Source organism: Chiloscyllium plagiosum, unplaced genomic scaffold, assembly GCF_037043375.1.
Source record: "Chiloscyllium plagiosum isolate Xiang-an unplaced genomic scaffold, Cpla_swu_hap1 HiC_scaffold_6, whole genome shotgun sequence".
NCBI classification, from domain to species: Eukaryota; Metazoa; Chordata; class Chondrichthyes; order Orectolobiformes; family Hemiscylliidae; genus Chiloscyllium; species Chiloscyllium plagiosum.
The window spans coordinates 117,649,202-117,665,270 of NW_028270144.1; the positions used below are offsets into that span (position 1 = coordinate 117,649,202).

The 16,069-nt window shown below is 39.5% G+C and overlaps 1 protein-coding gene across 4 annotated transcripts in view; it reads right to left on the bottom strand.

Annotated features, from left to right (window-relative positions):
- Nucleotides 1-16,069, bottom strand: part of dhrsx (dehydrogenase/reductase (SDR family) X-linked) — a 293,611-nt gene that overhangs the window by 183,899 nt on the left and 93,643 nt on the right. The window contains exon 1 of one of the 4 annotated variants that reach the window (XM_043692384.2): nt 9,956-10,101. The exons of the other annotated variants lie outside the window; for them this stretch is intronic. The gene's annotated coding sequence lies outside the window, so the exon portion shown is untranslated. Of the gene's footprint in view, nt 1-9,955; nt 10,102-16,069 lie in introns of those variants that run through there. 4 annotated transcript variants of the gene reach the window in all.

A 16,069-nucleotide genomic window follows, 5' to 3' on the forward strand; every position in this document is an offset into this window, starting at 1 on the left:
TCCATACACGTACCACCCTCTGTGTGAAAAAGTTGCCCCTTAGGTCTCTTTTATATCTTTCCCCTCTCACCCTAAACCTATGCCCTCAAGTTCTGGACTGCCCAACCCCAGGGAAAAGACTTTGCCCCTCATAATTTTGTAAACCTCTATAAGGTCACCCCTCAGCCTCCGAGGGAAAACAGCCCCACCCTGTTCAGCCTCTCCCTGTAACTCAGATCCTCCAACCCTGGCAACATCCTTGTAAATCTTTTCTGAACCCTTTCAAGTTTCACAACATCTTTCTGATAGAAAGGAGACCAGAATTGCATGCAATATTCCAACAGCGGCCTAACCAATGTCCTGTACAGGTATCCTTGTTGCGGTTGGAGGGGTGGGGTTCAAGGGCGGAGGTGCAGGAAGTGGAGAAAATGCACTGAAGGGCATTATTGATCACGTGGGAGGAAAAGCTTTTATACTGGATATGTTATTGGACAAACAATATAGAAACTTGCACTGCCAATCCAGAGAATGGGAGTTCAAATTCACTGTGTCATTTTGAGGAGTTCAAATGATATCAAATGATACCAGCAATAAATAAAAGTGGTAGCAGTCGAATTGTTAGAAGTTCAGCTAATTTCATCAGACCAGCAGGAATGGAGAATCGCAAAATAGATGAGAATTTTAGTGCAAGAGAAGTCCATTTGACTCACCAAACCCATGTCAAATTAACATTTGCTTATTCCACATTGGACTTCTCTCCAGTACCAACTAGACTGAGGAATGATAATCTGTGTTGGTTACGCTGAGCAATGTATTTGCACCATTTTTAGATCTAGCCAAATCGATTTTGTCCTTGGACCCTCTGTAACATTCTCTTTCTTGAGTACTGCAGTGTTCTCCCTAATTAAAAATGACATCCTTCTTCCTTTTTACTCTTTCCTATCTTTTCTGAATACCTTGTAGCCTGGAATATTCAACACGCAGGCGTGCCCTGCATTAAACCAAGTCTCCATTATTACCAATACATCATAATTCCAGGTAATCTAAAAACCTCCCTCTATCTCTCTTGCGCTGTTTTATCTAGTCTCTACCCTCTCTCTCTCATGCTATTTTATCTGATGTCCACTCTCTCTGTCATGCTGTTTTTGCAAGTGGCCTGCTCCCTCTCTGCTTATGCTGTTTTACTTGGTGTGCATGATGTGCGCTCGAGTAATTTTATGTTACACGACTGGCTAGGCGGAGACATATACTGATAACCCAGAGAATGCGAGTTCAAATCAACTGCGGCGTTTTGAGAAGTTAAATTCAGTTTTTTTTTAAAAATCAGAATTAAAGAAAAATGATAGTGGTTACATTGTTACAAGAATATAACTGATTTCATCAGACCAACGGTTCTGGTGTCCAAGAAAACAAGTAAATTCAATGCAAGAGAAGCCCATTCAACCCAGTAGGTCCATATCAAATGAAAATTCAACAATAATTATTCTACATTTGACTCACCAATTATTTTGAGAAACAATAAGTTTCCTGATCTATATTGGAGGGAAACAAAATCAAGCAGCATTATTAAAATTTCCATAGCTTTCAATGCCGCTTAGGAAAATCCCATAAGTCAGGAATCGTGATGTGCCTTCACTTTTATGTCTAACCAATATAAAGTTGCAAAATGATGAAGAAAATTGTCCCAGCTCGTCCTTCCTGCTGCAAAGAAGAGAAGGATCTCCACAAATAATACAGATCAATGCATTCTGTGGAAGATGCAAATCAAACTTTCAAAGCTATGACTTCAAACACCAAATCCTTACATCAAATTTAAAACAGTTTATTCATATTTTCAAACAGGAACTGAAGGATGCTGGACCAACCTCGTCTTGATAAACTAATCGTGACTGTAACAGAGTTTAAATGATTCAGTTTTTCTAGTTAATCCATTCTCTATGCTTTGTCAGTTCACACGAACCATCGCTTTAGATCTGGCTTCTATTTTTATAATTTGTACAATCCATCACATAGACTGGAACGGAATGAATTTGAACTGAGTACAATGAGACAAGTTCTCATGTCAAAGAGCAAAATGAAACCATCAAAAGCCATTTGAAGTGAAAATGTATAACTGAATCAGATCCTGTAACATCATGGTCAAAGCGTTAGAAGCAAGGCTGGATGTTTAAAATGAAATCTAGACATCCTGGGCAATGCAAACTTATATAGCTTACACTCAAAGCAGAGTCAGTCTATCAATAGCCCACAGATCCTACAAACTCAGCTTCTGAAATCTCAAAGTATCCTTGCATTTTCAGAAAATTTCTTCCTCCTCATCCTGTCCCTTTTACTTTCTCTCCTCTCTCTGAGTTTTCATTGACAAACAATCTGATGTGTGCCAGTAGTTATTTAGGCACCAGTTTGGCTTCAAATGTTCTCATTTAGATCAAATGATTGCACTCAAAAATGTTCTGTTTAGGCATCAAATAATCATTCATTGGCATCAACACATCAAAGCTCTCAATGATATCCAGAAGCTTTCAATTAAAGCATCAAAAGCTCTCAACGTCATCAAAATAAAGCTTCAGGCAAGTTCTCAAAGACATCATTGAAGTTTCCAAAAGCATCCAATGATAGGCATGAAATGTAATCAGCAACATACACACTGAAGAAAAGCAGCAAGAAATTAATGGCAAGTAAAAGCTGAATTTATTAGTATTTTCTTTGCAAAAGCTCTTTCCACATTTCATGCCATAAAACCAATAAAACTAAAAACAATGACTGCGAAAAAATTTATAAATACATTAATCTACAAAAACTTTAACAACCATATAAAGAGATTAGATCCCTGAAAGTGATAACTATAAAAACAATCTAGGCAATAAAAATGACAAAAACCATACTACAACATCTGAACCCAGGTCGATATCAGTTCTTAAATATTTCCACGCCTCCTACTACTATCGAAAGAGAGAAAGAGAATCTCGTGGGATGGACCAATCATTGTCGAGACCCTTCCCAACTTTGCAGCAGGAAGGATTAGCGAGGACAATTTTCTCCATCACTTTGCAACCTAACAGCTCACTGCTTAAAAGTAAAGGTGCATCACAATGCTGACTTGTAGGATTTTCCAAAGCAGCAATGAAAGCTCTGGAAAATTTGAATTGATGTTGCTTCAAATTGGTCCCCTCCAACATGACAACGTGTTAAGCTTCATGTGGACGCACTGGTTACAAAGGCCCAACAATGAATCTTCTTCCTCAGGCAGCTTAGGAAAGTTGGTATGACGGCGAATACCCTTGCCATCGAGAGCATTCTGTCTGGATGTATCACTACCTGGTATGGCAACTGTACCATTCAGGATCGGAGACGGTTACAGAGAGTGGTGAACTCGGCCCGGACAATCACAAAGGCCAACCTCCCATCTATAGCATCCACCTACCAGGCCCACTGTCTAGGAAAGGCCGCCTGCATTCTCAAAGATTCATCCTACCTTCACAATGTTTTTCTACAACCTCTATCAACGGGGAGAAGGTACAGAAGACTGAACACATGCACCAGCCGATTTTGAAACAGTTTCTACCCTACTGTTGTTAGAATACTGAATAGACTCACAAACCCTTAACATTCGTCTGTGTTTTTGTATTTGCCGCTGTTTACCTATTATTTACTTATCTGTGGTATTTAACTCTGATCTGCCTGTATTGCTCACAAGACAAAGCTTTTCACTGTGCCTCGGTACACGTGATAATCAATTCAATTCAATTCAATTCATAGATTAGGAGATTTACTGTTCCTTAATGTTGTTGCTGAGAGTGAAGTCCAATGTAGAATAATCATTGATGAATTGGCATTTGACATGGGCTTGCTGGGTTGAATGGGCTTCTTTTGCACTGAATTTACTTCTGTCTCCTTGGACACCAGAACTGTTGGCCTGTTGAAACCAGTTGTGCCCTTGTAACAATTTAACCACTATCATTTTTCTTTAATGCTGAATTTAACTTATCAAAGTGCCCCAGTTGATTTGAACTCTCATTCTTCGGGCTATCAGTATATGTCTCTGTATAACCAGAAAAATTATGGGAACTCAAATAGTGCAGTGAGTGAGAAGAGTAGACACCAGATAAAACGGTATAAGGAGAGAGGGAGCAGGATACCTAATAAAATGACAGAATCAAGGAATTGGAAGTACAGAATAATTGGCAGGTGACAGAAGTCATAGGGATAAGCAGTTGGGGGCAGCACAAACAGTTATTGTGGGTTGGTGAGTGGGGGAGGGGGGGGAGGTGTTAAGACCAATTGTGGGGAGAAATCCAGGGGAAGCAATGAGGAAAGAAGAAAGTTTGGGAGGTCAGGGGAAGAAAATCTGGAGGGATGTAGGAAATAAAAAGAAGAATCGGGGAAGTCAAGGAGCAGAGAGATTTTGGGGTGGGTGGGGGTGTGCTTAATCCAGATGGAGGATTGGAAGGAGGATCAAGCTGGAATCATAGGGGGAGAGAGAGTGAAAGATTAGGCAGGGACAGGAAATATGAGAGACAGGGAGTGCAATGGTCAGAGGCTGGGAGGGAGGGATTGTGGGAGAGAGTGGTAGGGGAGAAAGAAAGGTCAGCAGAAGAGAGATGCGAGGAGATAGAGAGTTCAAGGGAAATTGATTATGGAGTGGAGAGACAGAGAGAGACAGAGAGAGAGACACACACACAGAGATGGAGAGGGGGAGAGAGAGAGAGAGAGGGGAGAGAAATTTTAAGTTTGAGGGAGGGATAAAAGAAGATCAAGAGAAACTCTATCCAAGGGAAATCAATCTCATGGGGAGACATGAGGTGGGAGGGAACCTTCTCCATATGACAGGACATTTGGAGAACTCAACCATTTTAGGAGGACTCAATCTTATCAGAGGAACCCCCCTGCTCCTCATCCCTCCCCCATTCAGGCAGCTCCTGATGCATCTCTGTCCTTATATCCAGCGGTCAGATGTCAGAGCTGCCTTTCCCATGATTCATCACTCTGCATCTCGTTGGCCTGCTAATAGAGCCCAATTTACAAAATGCCTTTTGCCAATCCAATTCTAAGAATAATCGGTACTCTCCTATCATGCAGTATAAAATGGGGGTTTCCCTTTAAATTGACATCCTTGTGAATTGCCCTGATGAATGTAAGACCAACAACTTCAACAAAATGTGCCTTTTCTTTCACTAAGTTCCCAAATGACTAATGAATAGTAATGAAATAAACAAAATACTATAGTCTGTGTTTGGAATCATTAAGTAGACTTTTTACTAGTTTTGTGATGTACACCACTGAAGACATATTAGTTCCCAAGCTTTTTTCTTATGAGCCAATTTTCATTACAACACTTGCAAATCTCCACAGAAATTGTCTCTTGCATAATTCTTGAAATTTTATGCATAAAAATTAAAATGAGGTGATAAACATAGCTCTCAAATGATTTTTCAATGGTAGAACATGTGCAATCATTGGCCCAAACTGGCTTTTTCTTCTGGGGGACTAACAATAAATTCAGCTGATTTACCTTGGGGATACATTGGAGTCAAGCTAATGGATCCATTCACAGAATGAGGTTTCACAAAGTATATTTGCATGTGGCTACCACATAGAGAAACCAGAAAATCGAAAAAGGAGGAATATGTATTTGAACACACTCTACATGATATACACACTGCCTGTTAAACAGTCCACACTGTGCATAACCTATCAACTGAGACTAAGAAAAATCTATGGCACAATATCTGATGTACAGAACTTAGTCAAATCTTGTCTTACTTTCTCATTGGGACAGCTGTGCAGCAGTGAAGAGAAATCAGATATCACTGACCACAAAAACTTGAATGCTATGACATTACAGTCAGTAAGACAAGATTTGACTAAGTTCTGTACATCAGATATTGTGCCAACCGATGACAATGACGCCACTTGGGATGTTAAATTGTAGGTATAGGATTGCTTTTCCATGCAACTGATGGCAACTGATAACTCAAAGGTTGTTTCTCAGTTCAAAGGGAATCAAGTTATGCCTGAAAGATTACTTTTAAGAGCAAATTAAAGAAGGGAATGAAGTCAAAGAATATTGAAAGTTGACATTAGATGTCGAAATTTTCTAGTAGGGAACACTGCTTAAGGTTTCCCATTGCTCATTAGGTTTGAAGCTACATTAATTCTTGAGATTGACTAAAACAATACAAACCAAATCCTAAATCATTGACCTCTGTGTCCATGAGGAAACCTGCCTCTCCAGATATTGCAATTATTTCTCAAGTATCTAAAGGTTTTCTTTTCCCCTTTCACATAGTCCCCCAGCACAAAGATTGGCTTTCTTCTGTTCTGTAATTATGCATCCTGAGATGACTAAACAGTCCAATGCTGGAACTACAATTGGGAAGGATGCTGTTTGATGAAGTGAGTAGGCGGAATGCTCAGATTTCTGCATGGACATAATGGTCGAGGTTAGGTATGGTTCATTCAGCAGTCATTAACTCACACCATGGCAAGAGTGTTGTGAACAACCTTCCAGTCCCTTGCTCAAGCAGGGGCCAATGTCTGGAGCAATGGTGTTGCCATCAGGTCTTTGACTCTGATGAAATAGGATGCTTGCTATAACTATACCATGTTCTAGGCATTTCATCAGGAGGAACACTCTTCAGTGTTTGCTTTCCCTATGCCTTCCTTGCTAATATGTCTCTCCAGTGGCCTTCTCAAGTCTAGCTTTGAGATCACCTTTGAGATAAGAGACAACAACTGATCAAGTCTGGCGTAGGATTCCTCTTTAGTTTCTTTTAATGCTTCTAGGGTTGAGGTCCACTGACTGATGACTGTGGTACTCTGCTGCTGGATTACAATGAGCTGAAAGGGTTATGAGATACTTGTTATTCCCACGTTGGTGATGGTAGTGCAGATGAATGTATCCATATGTTGTTTCCTCTAATCCTGTAACCCGCAATCCATAGGATCCCTCAATACAATTTGCCTTGGGCTGAAACAAAGAAGGTATTGCACATCTAAGGTCAGCAAAGACTCATTGCTGCCACAAAAATACCATGTATCTAAAGCACTGTTATAATGTTAGACAGACAGCAATTTGACACTGAGGTCCCCTAAAGAGCAATTTGCAAATAAGCAGTATCTTTTTATTTTATGTGATGGTATATAAGAGATATGTATTGACTAGGATACTGAAGAGAATGCTTCTGCTCTTCACAAAAACATTGTTATTGGATGGTCTGAGAGGATAGAAGAGTTATAATTTAAAGCCTCATCTGAACAAAGCATCTCCAACAGTGCAGAGCACCCTCAGTACTGCACTGGAGCATCAGCTTAGATTTCTGTGTTCACATTTCTGCCCTGGTACTTGGCCCCACAACCTTCAGACTCTGAGATAAGAGATAACTGAGCTACAGTCAATACGTCTAGATTAGGAGTGTGCAACCTATGGCTCCTTTCTTCTTGATCAAACACATTTCAAAGTTAATTAAATAGCTTTTTTTTAAGAACTATTGGGCAGGACAGTGGCTCAGCAGTTAGCACCGCTGCCTCACAGCACCAGAAATCCAGGTTTGATTCCAGCCTTGGGTGACTGTCCGTGCAGAATTTGCCCGTTCTCTAGTGTCTGCGTGGGTTTCCTCCAGGTGCTCTGGCTTCCTCCCACAATCTAAAGATATGTAGGTTAGATAGATTGGACATGCTAAATTGTCTATAGTGTCCTGGGATGTGCATCTTAGGTGGGTTAGCCATGGAAATGTAGGTTTATAGAGATAGTGTGGGATGGGTCTGAGTTAGGATGGGATACTCTTCGAAGTGTCAGTGTGGACTCAGTTGGCTGAATGCCTTTTTCCGCACTGTAGGGATTCTATGACCTTTATTAACATTGTATTTGTAAGAAAGCGTTAGTTCACTAACAACACTAAAATGCTGTAGAAATCCATGTCTTTAAACCAATATTACTGGCATTTGAGTAGCATTGTGACTCATAAAACATTGTCTTTTTGACTGAATTTTAAAATAGAGCTTCCTGTTATTAAGGTTACTGATCTCTGGCCTGGCGAATATTGGAGACATTTTCTTAGCGATGAAAACTCTCAGAGGATACAAGGTGGCTAAGTTTTAAAGCTTTCATTTTAATCTTGGGTAACTCACAGCCACAAGCATGAATCACGAGGAAGTCACAAACATGTACTATTATAGGATTAAACAATATCCTGGTGCCCAATCAATAGTCTAATAACAGGCTGCAGTCGGTTACAAAGCTGGAACATTGCAGGGTGCGTAATGCATAATGGTTTGCGCATTGCCCCTGTGGATGGAGCAAAACATCACCAGACCAATAATTTTCGATGCGTGATTCCCAATATAGAAGCGATACTTGTGGGTTAGAGAACCATGTCAACGGTCCAGTGTTAGAAAGTGAATGTCAGAAATCAAAGAAGAACAATCTGCAAGATTTACAGAAATTGACATAGATCAGAAAGAGGATACAAACCAGACACATTTACATACAGACATAAGAGATCAAAGCAGGAGTAAGCTAAGCTTCCTTTTAATTCTGCTCTGCCATTCAATAAGATCAGAGCTGATCCGTTCTTGGTCCCGATTCCATTTTGGTGCCTCATACCCTTTGACTCCACTATAGTTCAAAAATCGGTTCACTTCAGCCTTACCTCAGCTTTAGAAAATTCCAATAATTCTGAAAGAAGAACTTATTTTGCATCTCTATGTTGGAGTCATAGAATTGTACAGCACAGAAACAAACCCTTTGGTCCAACTCCTCCATGATGATCAGATATCCTAAATTAATCTAGTTCCATTTGCCAGGATTTGGCCCATATCCCTCTAAACCTTTCCTATTCAAGTACCCATCCAGATGCCTTTGAAATATCGTAATTGACCAGCCTCACCACTTTCATATACGCACCACCTTCTGGGTAAGAAAGTTGCCTCTTGGATTTCCCTTCTCACCTTAAGCCTAAACCTTCTAGTTTTGAAGTCCCCTATCCTGGGAAAAAGACCTTGACAATCAACCCATCCATGCCCTTCATTATTTTATAAACTTCTATAAGGTCACCTTCAATGGGTAAGCCATTATTCTGAAATATGACCTCCAGGTCTGGATTGCCCTTTAAGGAAAACATCATCCCGGCTACTCTGTCAAGATCCCTCAGAATCTTATAAATTCAATTCTCATTCTGCTAAACTCCGAAATACATCCCAACCTTTCCTCATGAAACAATCCCTTCATTCAAGGAATGATAGGTCACCATAAAAAACACTTCTTTAGCTTTCATATGACAAATTACTTGCTTCGCTCACTGCATCTGTATTCTTTTTATAAAAATCGCTTCTGCTCTGTTGTTTATTTTTCATCAAAATATCACAAGAATGTCATGACTTTTTTATACTTTCCTGAAAGCTTGAGAAAAATTCTGAAAAATCATCAAAGAAATATGGCAGAGAAAAGAAGCAATAATGGTAAAACAGGAGTCCACATTGGATCAATGGTAGCTCTCCTTTCTTAGAATCACAGTCGAGACCTACTCCACACATGTAATCTAGTGAAGGATCTTGTAGTGCACCAGTAGTGTCCCTACCTCTGGGCCAGAAAATCCGGGTTCAAGTCCCACCTGTCACATGCCTGAGTAGATGATTAAAAACAACTATAATCTAAGTGAACATTTCAGTGTACTTCTTAGAAAGTGCTGAAGTATACAAGGTAATGTCTTTCAGATGAGGAGGACTTGAAATAAGTCCATATTGGATCTTGCTTTGTAGAAACTCGCTGCTGAGTTTGCATACAACTTCATTGCCTGTGACCCAATTCTAAGGATGTGATTGGCACAATATAAACTGTAAATTATCACTACAGACAGTCCACAGGTTATAAACGGGTTCCACTCCTAAGTACGTTCGAAAGTCAAGTTGTATTCAAGTCAGAGCACAATACAGTACAATACAAAATAGTTGTTTGTAAGCACAAGCAAACACTCACATGGTGGATCTTTAAAATTAATCTTGTTCAGAAGTATTCATAAGTCAGGCATTCATAAATTGGGGACTGCCTGTATATGCTGGCACTGTTGAACAGATTCCTCTATTTCCCCAGTCTTCTCTCCTCCTTTCCTGCCTCCTGCTTTGATCAGGACTATGTTTGGCCTCTGGTATCCAAATCAAACAAAATTAGATTAGATTAGATTAGATTAGATTACAGTGTGGAAACAGGCCCTTCGGCCCAACAAGTCCACACCGACCCGCCGAAGCGAAACCCACCCATATCCCTACATTTACCCCTTACCTAACACTATGGACAATTTAGCGTGGCCAATTCACCTGACCCTGCACATCTTTGGACTGTGGGAGGAAACCGGAGCACCCGGAGGAAACCCACGCAAACACGGGGAGAATGTGCAAACTCCACACAGTCAGTCGCCTGAGGCGGGAAAATATTAGTGGAATCGTAGAATGGTCATAGAAGGTGGCCATTTGGCCTATCATCTTTCTGTGCTGTATGACTCTATGTCCTTGCTGGCTTTTGGCAAGATCAAAGACCTAACCCCAATCCCCTGCCTTCTCTTTGTAAATTTGCACATTCTTCTCTTCACATAATTGCCTACTTCTCTCTTGGAGGTACTAATGCCATGATGGGATTTGACCTCTTGTTCTCAGGATTGCAGACCACTAATTTAACCACCACTTTATTGAATCAAACTGTGTGATATTTATGTGTTTTGAAATAACAAGGGCTGGCTATATATTAATTCAAGGATTAGTGGATGCAATGCAAATTTTTTAAATGTACCTTTACCCTGAGACCGTGACCTCTCGTTCTCAATTCCTAAGCCTAGTCAGGCATCTTTCTAGTGTCTACCTTGAAACCAATTTTTACGCATGTTACATATTTGAAGAGATCTCAACAGCACAGATTTTTTGCACCACACTGCATTAAGTATTAATCTTCCTATCTGCACCTGGGCAGGCCAAGGATAAATTTTGAAAAACCATTAATTATAGTGCTTCAGGCAGAAAACTCTGGAGTAGATAACCCAAGCCAAGTTTCCCACTACCCTGAAGACAATATTGGCAACTATAGCACACTGACTTTCATCATTTTTGTTCAAACAAATGGGAAATTTCCTGAGCTAGCTTGTCGCAGTGGTTCACCACATCAGGAAGAACTTGAATTTTAAAGTCTCTGAAGACTAATTTCCCTGTTGGCACATCAATGAAAAATCATTCTTCTTGTCATTAAATTAAAAGCAAACTCTTTAAATAAATACCCACAATGTTACTGGGAGGATTGATTTGCAAAGCTCTTGTCCCTGGAAGAATGTACCCAGTCTTAATGAATATAGGTATGGTAGCTTGGTGATGATGTTACTGAAATCATAATCCAGGAATGACTGAACTCAGTTAATTAAATACGTTGAGCATAAAAAGCCAACATGAGTAATTACTATATCATTAAGTAACTATGAAACTATTGATTGCCATTAAAATCACATCTGCTTCACTGGTGTTGTTTAGGGAAGAAAATACATCACCCTCCTCTGTGTCTCTAAATCTAAACAATATAGTTGACTCTTAATGGTCCCCTGAAGTGATCTAGCAAGACCTACAGTTGTACTAAACCACTATATCTGCAATAGTTCAAGAAGGCAGCTTAAAACCACCACTTCAAGAAAAATTAGGGATGGGTATTAAATAAAACAAAAATGAAGCATTGCATAGTTGGGTTCACAAACTCTTGAAACACTTTCAAAATATTTAATATGACCACTCAAATATGTAAAAAAGTGAAACTTTATTCATTCTCTAATAATTGTTTGACGTTTCCACTACAAGGAGTCATGGAACTTGAGTCTCGAATTCTGAGACCTTTCATCGCTTAATCAAACAAGTAAAAGGAACTTGTAGTGGAATCATTAGAAAGACAACATCCCATATGCTTGACTGCCAGTCTGAAGTCTATAAGTTGATCTCAGTTGGAAAGGTGCTTGGTGCAGCTCCACCATTGGTATCAGCATCCAAGAAAAGAAGAAATCAGCTTGCAGTGATTATCTAATGCCCTCTGCCTGGCACACATATGTTTGGTCTTCCCGTTCATTAGTCCCAATGGTGAGTAATTGGCTCACACTCACTGCCCAATTAGTTTCAACTTGGGCATTCTGAAATGTTTTCCCCAGTTTTCGCCAGTTTAATAACCCACACTCCTCGCTCAACATTTGCCCAAATGAACACAGTGAGGATGCATGTGAAAGGAACAGTATATATGTGGAACCCAAGAGCACTTCAAAAGAGTAAGGGACTAGAGAAAGCTTACATAACATAGACATAGAACTTGCATTTATATAGCATCTTTATAAGTAGAAAAAATGGTCCAAGCTTCACATGAATATCAATGTAAAGAAATGAAAGCCAAACTAACAAGGGAACTTGTAAAAAGAATGACCTAGAGTTTAGTCAAAGGATGGATTTTAAGGAGAGTGTTGAAGAGGAAATGGAGAGAACAAAGAGATGGAATTTGAGAGTGTGTGCAGCATTGGTGGCTGAAGGACAGGGATGCTAAAGTCAGAGGAACCAAAAGTTCTGAGATCTTTATTGAAAATGCTTAGGAAATTGAGAGAGACTGTAAATAAGAGAAACTGCATGGGGTTGCTGGAAGAACAGACTAGAAATCATTTTAACCTTTCCTATTTGCTTCTTCTTTAGAGCAATGATACTGTAGACTGAGATTTATTAACCCTCCTCAGCACATTCTGTACATCAAACCCTCGAGCATAAAGAAGCCACTGATTGAAAAACCTTTCAAAACTGGGGAAGAGAAAGTCACACATAGGAGTCAAAACTAACAATATTACACATTTGCCTGTATAAAACAGATCCATTATTTAGGTCATGGCTGTGTTATTCCCCCTCAACAATGGATATATGGCAATTGTTCTGATTGAATCTTGTCTACTCTCACCAATTTATATGATCCACTCATGGCATACTACTGCAATACTAGAATTTACAAAGACAAACTACATTTTCAGTCTCCTCAGCATGATTAAAAACAACATAGATAAGACTGTAGCCATGTTCAACAACCCCTAACATCAAACTGCAGAGAAATCCAAAGCAGCTTAAAAATGAATTGTTTGTCTAATAAATGTTGTCATTGCTTCAGGATGTAACTTACAGAAATAATCAAGTATAGCAATTGTTTTCTGAATCAATCAAGGCTCAATTTGTTCTCTTCAAAAGAAGTGCTTCTGCAGCAGCGGAAATGTCCTTCTGCGTCAAATAACAGTTTATAACTGACCTCTACACAATCCTGCAGAAAGCCTCATTGATAAATACACATGCTTTGAAACACAGACTTCCCAAATGAATTATCTAGCAACACTCAAACGCCCACTTACCAAGCTCAAAGGTTCTGGCATCACAGTAAACAACAATATGCTGAAGACAGTTACCTATTAGAGGTCTAACTACCCAGAGAAGGCTGTGTTAAGTATAGTAATGACACAATGCCTCTAAATACTGCTCGAGAAGATTTTAAAAACACACTAAAATACTTACATGGATCTTCAAAAGTAATTGCTACAATGACACAAATGAACACAATTTCTCAATGGATATTCAGGACATTCGCATCCTTATTAAACACATTATAGCTACAAATTACCATTAATTATAATGATGAGTAAACAATTTCACAATCTGGGATTTTGTATACAAAAATGTAACATTCACGAAACTGATAAGGCACGCTATTGAAAAAAATACTCCCAAGCTATCTCGACAAGCTGGGGTCAGATATCATCTTGGATTTGAAGAGGCAAAGGATAGATTTTCCACCTCTTTCAGATTACCTAGCATTAATCACTGCAACTGGCGGAAACATTCTAACAAAAACTTGATAACAGAAGGCAATTTGTTATAATGTTCTGTTATTCAGAATAATACAACATAACACAATGTATCAGAGTGAACCATAAAATAAAACAACAAATTCTGAGGACCATGTATGAGAAGAGTCATTGATGAACACTTAAGCCAGTGATATTACTTAAAATTGTTTTAGATCACTGTTAATACTGCAGAAAACTTCCAACATCACTACAGGTATGATGTTGGAAATCCAGCTATCAGAAACCAGGGTTGTCCAATAACCAGAAATGTTTATAAGCTGCTATTTATTTTATTATCAAATTAGTGAAATGCTTTTCTGGGACACTTCGGCTAGGGCTCAGTTTTTTTATTACGTATGCATGAAATGTGGACATCTCTGACTAGGCCAGCATTTATTGCCCATCCCTAATTGCCCAGAGGGCTATGACCTCTCATTCCAGATTGCCCCATTTGAGGAAATATTCCCTCCAAATCGACTTTGCTAATCCCCTTTTTCATTTTATATACTTCAATTAGATTTCCTTTCATTCTTCTAAACTCCAAAGAATATAAGTCTGAACTAGTCAACCTCTCTTCAGAAGACAAACCCCTCATCTCTGGAATCAATCTAGAGAATATCCTCTGAACTGCGTCTAATACAACTAAATCCCTTTTAAAGTAAGGGAACCAAAATAGTACACAATATACGAGGCGTGGTCTCACTAATGCCCTATACAATTGCAGCAACACCTCCCTAATTTTACACCTTATTCCTTTAGCAATAAATGCCAAAACTCCATTTGCCTTGCTTATTACCAGCTGTACCTGCATTCTAATTTTCTACGATTTATGCACAAGGATGCCCAGATCCCTCTGCACTGAAACTTTCTGAAGTTTCTCCATTTAGATAATAAGTTGCCTTTCTACTCCTCTGACTAAAATGAATAACTGAATTATATTTCATCTGACAGATTTTGGTTCATTCACAAAACCTATCCATTGCCATACACAAATTTCTTTCTTCATTGCAAATTACTTTCTCACCTATTTTATTGTCATCTGCAAATTTGGCTATAATACGTTCTATCCTTGCATTCAAGTAATTAAAAAACACTGTAAACAGTTGAGACCCGAGAACCAAACCCTGCGTGGCACCCCATGAGTTACATCTTGTAATCTTATGGTGGGTTAACTCACCTCCTGTCTCTCCAGTGCCTATCCATCATCTACAAGACATAAGTTAGGAGAGTGATGGAATACTATCCAATTGCCTAGATGAGTGCAGTTTCAACATCACTCAAGAAGCCTGACACCATTCAGGACAAAGCAGCCTGCTTGATTTGCACTGCAACCACCAATGTAAATCTTCACTCATTCCACCATTAGTAAAGTGGCAGTAGTGTGTACCATTCACAAGGTGTACTGCAGCTTCTAGCCAAACCGCTTTCAAATTTACAAACTAGAAGGGCAAGGGAGGCAAAAGAATGGGAACACCAGCATCTCAAGGTTCTCTGCCAGGTCACATGTTCCTTCATGGTCACTAGGTTAAACATCTGGAATGAAGTTTAACCTTCCAAAACAGCACTGAGTGAGTCTCCCTACACATCAACGGCTACAGAGGTTCAAAAACACAGCTCACTACCATCTTCACAATTAGGGAAGGTCAGCAAATGTTAGCCTTGGCAGTGAACATAAAAAAAAAACCCTGCAAATCTACAGATATGGAAATTTGAAATGAAAACAGAAAAAATTTCAAAATACTCAGTTGATTGGCAACTTTGAGTGGAAACAGAGTTTGTGTTTCAGGTCAGAATGACCTTACATCAGAACCGTTCATTCAGTTTCACCACAGCAATCTGTGCTGAATTTAAAACGACACCTTCGGGTTTATATGCCAAAGGTGAAATGAGTTCTTTCCATGTTGTAACATGGTCATCTCTGGAACATAGGTTATGAATTGCTTCAGGAGGTTAGTAATGTCACACATGAATTCCAGGCTCCCAGATTGCCTTAATCCACTAGAATTCACCCGCCGTTGCAATGGGTCCATGGCACATGTCATCGCCCTGGTTCTACACTCTGCCCTCTCACATCAGGATAGCACCTATGAGAGACTCCCATTTATAGAGTTTAGCTCCATCTTCAACACCATAATTCCAAACAAACTCATCTCCAAGTTCCAAGACCCAGGATTCTGCTCCCTCCTCTGCAACTGGATCGTCGACTTCCT